This window comes from Vigna angularis, chromosome 8 (genome assembly GCF_016808095.1).
Source record: "Vigna angularis cultivar LongXiaoDou No.4 chromosome 8, ASM1680809v1, whole genome shotgun sequence".
NCBI classification, from domain to species: Eukaryota; Viridiplantae; Streptophyta; class Magnoliopsida; order Fabales; family Fabaceae; genus Vigna; species Vigna angularis.
The window spans coordinates 1,848,612-1,856,579 of record NC_068977.1 but is presented as its reverse complement, the minus strand read 5'-3'; the positions used below and the strand labels follow the sequence as shown (position 1 = coordinate 1,856,579).

The 7,968-nt window shown below is 45.2% G+C and overlaps 1 non-coding gene across 1 annotated transcript; it reads right to left on the bottom strand.

The window, feature by feature from the left end:
- Positions 1 to 7,474: 7,474 nt before the first annotated feature.
- LOC128193833 (small nucleolar RNA R71) lies at positions 7,475 to 7,577 on the bottom strand. The gene has a single exon (XR_008245142.1). It is a non-coding gene; the product is annotated as a small nucleolar RNA R71 (small nucleolar RNA).
- Between the last annotated feature and the right edge of the window lie 391 nt (positions 7,578 to 7,968).

Sequence of the window (7,968 nt, the reverse complement as noted above, 5' to 3'; positions counted from 1 at the left end):
ACTTTTGCTTGAGGACAAGCAAAGTTGTAAGTTTGGGGTATTTGATAATGCTAAATTTTACCATTATTTAAGCATCAATTTAGTAGCAAAATCAACTCCTTTCTAACTTATAACTTGTTAAATCCTCTTCTTTTGTCTTGTTTTCTAAATAATTGTGTTTTTGGCTACTTTGATGTACTTTCATCAATAATCCCTTATTTTGTAGCTAAAAATGAGCTTGGAAGAGTCTCCAACAATGTATAGAGATGAACCAAAGCAAGCACATCAGAAACGCTCGTCGCCAGAGAACGGACGCTCACTCAGGAGAAGTGGACGTTCGTCCAGTGTGCACGCAGAAGAGGACGCTCGTCATAGCCAGGCAGAAGAAGACGCTCGTCCAGCCAGCAGAAGAGGACGCTCGTTCAGAATGGGCGTCCAGCCAGGCAGAAGAGGACGCTCGTTCAGAGTGGACGCTCGGCCAGGCAGAAGTGTGCGCGCAAGAGAGGACGCTCACCCAGGAGAAGTGGACGCTCGTCCAGAAGAGGCGCTCAGTGGACGCTCGGCAGCGAGAAGTGGACGCTCGTCCACGCGCAGTGGACTTTGTTTTTCCAGAGAGTTTCACTCCCGGGCATGAGAAATGGGGCGCCCGGGCGTGACTTTCCAGAGAGTCTCGCGCCCGGGCGCGAAACAGAGAGGGCATCGGGCGCGACTTTTGCTGATGTGTCTGACAGAGCTTATTTAACCCTAAAACGCGAAGGGATTTGGGTCTTTGGTTATTTGGAGGCGCAATTCACTAAGAGGAGAGCTTGGAGGGCTGCTAGGGCTCGTGGGAACACTCCCTTCTTCCTCTTGGGTTCTTCATCTTCTTCCATGGCCATTTTGTAAGCTTAAAGGCTCTCCATGGAAATGGAGAGCCAAACCTATCTTGTTGGGGTTAGTTGTAGCCATTGAATTCTTGTGTAATTGTTGAATGATTTGAATATATATATATATGCCTTTTCTATCAATTGCTAGTATTCTTGTTTCCGATCTTAAAGCTTGCATGTAATGGGGACGTTCATGACTTGATTTTGGGCTTTTATGGATTATGGGGACGTAAGATGAAACCCAGAACTGAAATAGGAGTCCTTGTGGTTCATTGATTCTAGGGATGGAAGATGATTCACATGTTGTCTTAGATCCTAGCTCTTTAATGCGGGTTTGCTTGTTAGATTGTCCAAGGGATTGGAGTTTGATAAGGAAAACCTAGGCTCTTTCATCTAAGGGATTAGGGCTAGAGTGTTTTAGTAGATTGACTTTAGTAAATTGATAGAGAGGAGATGAAATTGGTCATACACAAGAGTACATTGGTGAAAACTAACCTTAACAATGTCATTTCATACCATTTCTAGTCTTTTCCATTTCCAAGTGCCTTCAATACCAAAGTCCAATCTTGTAATTATGTATGAATTTATGTTTCTGCACTTGTTTTGTAAATTGATGTTATGTTCTTGAGTCTATATGAGTTGTTAATCGCACAATTCTCTAGTATTACGAGTCTCTTGGGAAAACGATACTTGGACTTACCATTTTATATTAACTTGAAGGGATTCGGTACGCTTGCCGAAAACGCCCAACAAAGTTTTTGGCGCCGTTGCCGGGGACTCGTGTCAATACTAGACTTTTGTGAGGTTTCTAACTTATGTAGACTTGATTTTGTATATAGAACTAACTCTTTTGTTGTAAATAGATTTTCAGTTTTGTTTGGGCTAATTTGTGGCTTTAGCCTAGTTGTGTCTAAGTGTATATGCAGGGAGATGTTCATACGGCGTCTGGTCCTGCTGGTACACAAGTCCACCCAGCCCGAGCGTAATTTTATTATGCGGAGGGGTTTTTGTAGACGGTTCTCATGAAAGGGGACGAGATCCCTACCGTGCTTTTCCTTTTTTAGGCCCTTTTTGCTTGTTTGTAAGTAGGCGGAAGAGTAATAGTCATGCCTATACAGGCTTTTCGAGGCGGAGATTTTAGGCCGAGATGTTGAGGCCCTTGGGCGTGGCCGCCCTGTTGAACGTTCGGTTTATTAGTGGTCGACCATTGAGGATCGCTTGGTCCCTGTCCACTCGGACGTTTGCTTGGACGCTCACATTGGACGGTCAGTCCTGTTTGGTTAAATGGATGGACGTTCGACCTTGGCACTCGACCAGGGGGGACGTTCTTGTGTTATCCGCCCGCTCGGTCTATGCCGGGAGGACCTTGGAGGCCAAATGGTCGGATGGCGGGCGCCCGCTTTTGCTGAGGCCGGATGGCCGAGTGCTTGTTGAGGCCGAACGGCCAATAGAGTAGGCCGAATGTCCGAGAGTATGTTTAGGCCGGACGGTCGAATGTTGAATGCCATATTTGGCTAAGTACCTAAGGCCGAATGGCCGAGTGGTGACGTACCTTGGAGGCCGAACGGCCGGATGGTTACGCGGACGTCCGAGCTGTTTGGGACGAACGATTGAGGTTGAGGTCGGACGGCCTTGGAGGCCAACTTGCCGGACGCTGGATTGTAGAATGCCAAATTTGGCTAAGTACTTAAGGCCGAATGGCCGAATGGTGACGTACCTTGGAGGCCGAACGGCCGGATGGTTATTTCGGATGTCCGAGCAATTTGGGCTTCTTTGCGCGGACGGCATTGGTTCTCGGTGGAACTCTGCGTATACCGCCCGTCCAAGTTGACTGGTTCTCGGCGGAACTCAACATCAACTTGGGTTTTTTGGACGGCATTGTTTCTTGGTGGAACTCTCCGTTTACGGCCCGGCCAAGTTGAGAGTGGTTCTCGGTGGAACACTTTTTTCATCAACTTGGTCTTTATGGGGCGGACGACAATGCTTCTTGGTGGAACTCTCCGTTTACGGCCCGGCCAAGTTGAGAGTGGTTCTCGGTGGAACACTCTTTTCATCAACTTGGTCTTTATGGGGCGGACGACAATGCTTCTTGGTGGAACTCTCCGTTTACAGCCCGGCCAAGTTGAGAGTGGTTCTCGGTGGAACACTCTTTTCATCAACTTGGTCTTTATGGGGCGGACGGCAATGCTTCTTGGTGGAACTCTCCGTTTACGGCCCGGCCAAGTTGAGAGTGGTTCTCGGTGGAACACTCTTTTCATCAACTTGGTCTTTATCTATGTTTGATGCGGGATGATTGAGGAGAGCCCCTTTTGCGAATATGCATTCGTGCAATTTATTGCGAGTTACCTGTATTACGAAGGGAATATAATCGAATTTCAAGTTTAAAGAAAGTAGGTGGTTATACCGTGTAAGGTAGACCGGTGGGTTGAACATGCTCGGATGAGAATAGTTGTTCCTAGAGAGCCCTTGTGAGAATAATGATCTGTGGCCCAGGAGAACTTCCCAATAGACGTTAATGACCATGCCTGGTTCCTGGAAAATCTTCGGACGGATGATAGAGGCCTGATGGGCGAGTGCCTGTGTGGCCGAACGGTCGAGCTATTGTAAGGCCGGTCGGCCTAAATACCTGAATGTTAAGGTCCCAAAAGGCCAAGCTGTAGATGTCGAGCGACCGGACACATATGCCGAGGTCGGACGGCCGGGGGTTGCGGCCTGATGGCCGAGCGCTTGATGAGGCCGGACGGTCAAGTGCACGTTGAGGCCGAATGGACGAGCGCTCTTTGATGCCGGGCGGACGAGCGCACTCTGATGGCCGGAGGGACGAGCGCTCTTTGAGGCTGGAGGGGCCAACGCTCCATGAGGCCGGACGGACGAGCGCTCTTTGAGGCCGGAGGGACGAGCGCTCGTTGAGGCCGGATGGTTGGGAGCTTGACGTTGGATGGCCGGATGTTTGATTTGGCCAAGTACCTAAGGCCGAATGGCCGGGTGGTAGTAGTGAAACACGTACCTTGGAGGTCAAATGGCTGAGTGGCGGATGCCAAATTTGGTTGAGGTGAGGCCGGATGACCGAGGGTGGATACGGGACGGCCGATAGATGAAGCCGGAGGGCCGAAAACTTATTAAGGCCGGAGGGCCGAGAGTACGAGGCTGGATGGCCGAGTGCTCGGGCATATCCCACGGACGTACCATACCAAGGAGGTCTAGGGAATCTTGAGAGGCCGAATGGCTTCTGCCGAACGCCTGATGCCGCGTTTGTTGACGTTCAATTTAGAATAGGTTTTGAGGATTTACCTAAGGCCAATGCATTGGCCGAGCAGGCGTATGGCGAATGGGCAGGACTGATCCGTTGGATTATCGAGGCCGGATGTAGAATGGCCGATAGATGACATGTATAATGGTCCTACTTTAATTTCTTCTTTTATAACCTTCCACCTTTCTTTCTTAGTTGTCTTTTCAAAGTTTTTGATTCTACAAAACAATAATTATTTTCTCTACACTATTTTCTTTTAATCATTTATGTATAAATGAAAGAGAAATATATATACATAAATATATACTCGATATAAAGAGACATCAAAAGCTTTTCGTCTCTAAGCATCATCCCAATATTGAGGATCTCTTCCCATTTAGTACCGTTCGGTCAGGCTTTGATTTAATACTGTTCGGTTAAGTGCTGATGTGGTACTGGTCGGTCATGTGTTAAGTTGTGATCATTCGGCCAGGATTCAAGACGACCGTCCAGTACTTTAGGTGTTCGGCAAAGTGACCTAGGGGTTCGACCAAGACTCAAAACGTTTGTCCTAATGGTGTCCGGTTTAATAGTGTTTGATTTTGAGTATTCGGTCTTGATATATTATGGAGTATAAGCGTTCGTTCTTAACTTGGTATTTTTGGGTAGCAATCTTGAGCGTTCGGTTTTAAGTTGGTATTCTTAGGTTTGGATCTTAAGCGTTCGGCCTTGGTTTAATTGTGATTGTGAGCGTTCGGCCTTAAGTTGGTATTCTTAGGTTTGGATCTTGAGCGTTCGGCCTTGGTTTAATTGTGATTGTGAGCATTCGACCTTAAGTTGGTATTCTTAGGTTTCAATCTTAAGCGTTCGGTCTTGGTACATTAGTGATGGTTAGCGTTCAGTCTTGATGATGTTTATTCTCAGTTAGTGATTGTTCATAGGGAACGTTCGTTCTCGATGATGTTTATCCTCAGGAAGTACTCGTCAAAGATAGTGTTCGGACTTGATGAGGCTTGATCTTTGAGCGTTCGTCCAAAACAGTAGTCGATTCAATATGATGTTCGGTTTAGCGTTTGACCTAATAGTATTTAATCCAAGATGGTGTTCGGTTTTAGCGTTTGGCCTAATAGTGTTAAATTCAATATGGTGCTCGGTTTTAGCGTTCGAGAAATAGTGTTCTGATAGGTGTAAACTTTACTTGTTTTTGTTGCTTAAATTGTTGTGCTTTTAAGTAAGTTTTAGTGTTAATTCTCATGAAAAGTATATAATTGTTGATATAAGTATAATTTTGACTGCTTAAATGTTTTTTTGATGCTTTTGTTGTTTATTTTGATGAAAAATAAGGATTGGATACCATCAAAGACTTGGACCACACTCATGGGCGCAGTTCTGCCGAGAATTTCACGCCCGGGCGTGAGAAAAAGGGCGCCGGGCGCGATTTTACAGAGAGTTTCACGCCCGGGCGCGAGAAAAAGGGCGCCGGGCGCGAATTTACAGAGAGGTTCGCGCCCGGGCGTGAGAAAATGGGCGCTGGGCGCGACTTAGAAGGATGCGCGGACGCTCGTCAAAGATTAAGCGGACGCTCGTCACATAGCGAGCACGCCCCTCGTTCAGGGCGCTCGTCCGGATTCTCGTCCAGAGAAGAGGACGCTCGCCAGCAGAGGACGCTCGCCATTAGAGGGCGCTCGTCCAGCAGAGGAAGCAGACAACGCTCGTTCAGCAGAGGACGCTCGTCCAGCAGAGGGCGCTCGTCCACGCTCGTTCATCAGGACGCTCGCCCAGCAGAGGACGCTCGCCCAGCAGAGGACGCTCGTCCAGAAGAGGGCGCTCGTCCAGCAGCTCGTTCAGCAGCGGACGCTCGTCTGCGCTCGTCCTGAAAGTGGACGCTCGTCCAGAAATTGGACGCTCGTCCAGGAAGAACCCGTGACTCAATTATTGGAGCTTCTCTTTTAAAACCACCAATTTCCACCATCCAATCCATCATTTCTCTCTTCTATGATGTATATGTGTAGCTAAAACTCCATTTCACTGGGGTTGAGAGTAAATTTCTGAACTTCTATGTAATTTTTCTATTAATGTATGAACTTGTTTGAATTATGTGTTCTATCCTTATTATTCATGCTTTTGATGGGAATCTGAGCTATTTGAACGGTTAAATCATTGGGAAATGTATGAGACCGCGGACCTAGGATAGAACTGCTAAAGGATTTCGAGTCCTAGACATAGGAGGGAATTTTTAGTCATCTGTGACATTGTGTTTAAGGCAAATCTGATAACTGAATTAGCTAAGGGATTAGTAATTTAGTTTGAGTGATTATGAACTGTCATCTGAGGGATCAGGGACTGCATGCGCCTAGAATGTCGATGCTTAATTTTGAGGAATTGTGTTAGTAGAAGATTATCGAAGTGATGAACTTGAATTTCAACCCCAGTGAACTTTAATTCAACTGTTTTTACCACTTTAATTTTATCTGTATGCCAATCTTAATTGTGTTATAAAAAATACGTTTATTAATCGCTAAATTAGTAAACTTTAATCAATATGTGAATCAAAACAAATCTCTTGGGAAAACGATTTCGGACTTACCGGTTTATTACTTGAACGATCCGGTACACTTGCTGAGGTCTCAACAAGTTTTTGGCGCTGTTGCCGGGGATTTGATTTTGTTTCCGTTGATTGTTTGTTGTTTATCTGGTTTAGTTGATTTTTGCTATCTTTTGTTTAAGTGTTTATTGTGATTGTATTTGAATTCTTGTGCATAATTGTTATCATTTGTAGAAATTGTGTCTTTTTGGATTGTTTCTTTTTTGTTTGTGTTTTGTACGAGAAGCAGAGAACAGGTTGAAAATCTACTTTTTGATCCGGAAATTGAAAGAACTACTCGAAGGAACAACAGTAGAAGAAGGAAACAAAGTAGAGAATCCAAAGAATCCTCTGTTATCTCTGAAGAAATTCTGGACTTTTCATCTGGGGGCAAGAAAAAGAAGAAATGGAAGACAATCGTACTGGAGAAGGTTCTAGGCAAGGAAGACGTACTCTTGCAGATTATAATACTTTCTCAGGACCTCTGCACTTCAACAGTATTGCAAGACCAGTGGCGAATGCTGCTAACATGGAGATGAAGCCAGCTCTTATTCATCTGGTGCAGAACAATCAATTTCACGGATTATCCCACGAGAATCCATACACTCACTTGGCTACTTTCATGGAGATCTGTAATATAGTGAGGATTCACCAGGTTCCAGATGAAGCAATCTGACTCAGCTTATTTCCATTCTCATTGGCTGGTAATGCAAAAAATGTGGCTGAATTCCTTTCCAAAGAATAGTCTGACAGTCTGGGATGATGTGGTTGCTAAATTTCTGAATAAGTTCTTCCCTCAGTCCAAAGTCAATAAGGGAAAGCAGGAGATCTCTTCTTTCCAACAAGATGCTGATGAAACTCTAGGTCAAGCATGGGATAGATTCAAAGGCCTATTGAGAAAAACCCCTACTCATGGATTTGATGGGCCTACAATGTTAAATCTATTTCTTGGAGGGCTGAAATCTCAAACAAAATTAATGTTAGATGCATCAGTTGGAGGTAATATCAGATGGAAGACACCTGAAGAAGCACATGAACTGATTGAAAACATGGCTGCAAATGATAATGAAGTTCAGAGTGAAAGAGCCCAATTTCAACAAAAAGGTGTTCTTCAGCTTCAATCTCAAGATGCTTTACTAGCTCAGAACAAGATTATGACTCAACAACTTGAGACATTAAAGAAGAAGTTATCTCAGCTACCTAAAGAACTGCAGAATGTTTCTCAATTTCAACATCAGATGGTTCAGAGTTGTCAATTGTGCGGAGGAAATCATAATAATGGTCAATGTGCAGTGCAAAGCATGTTTCAT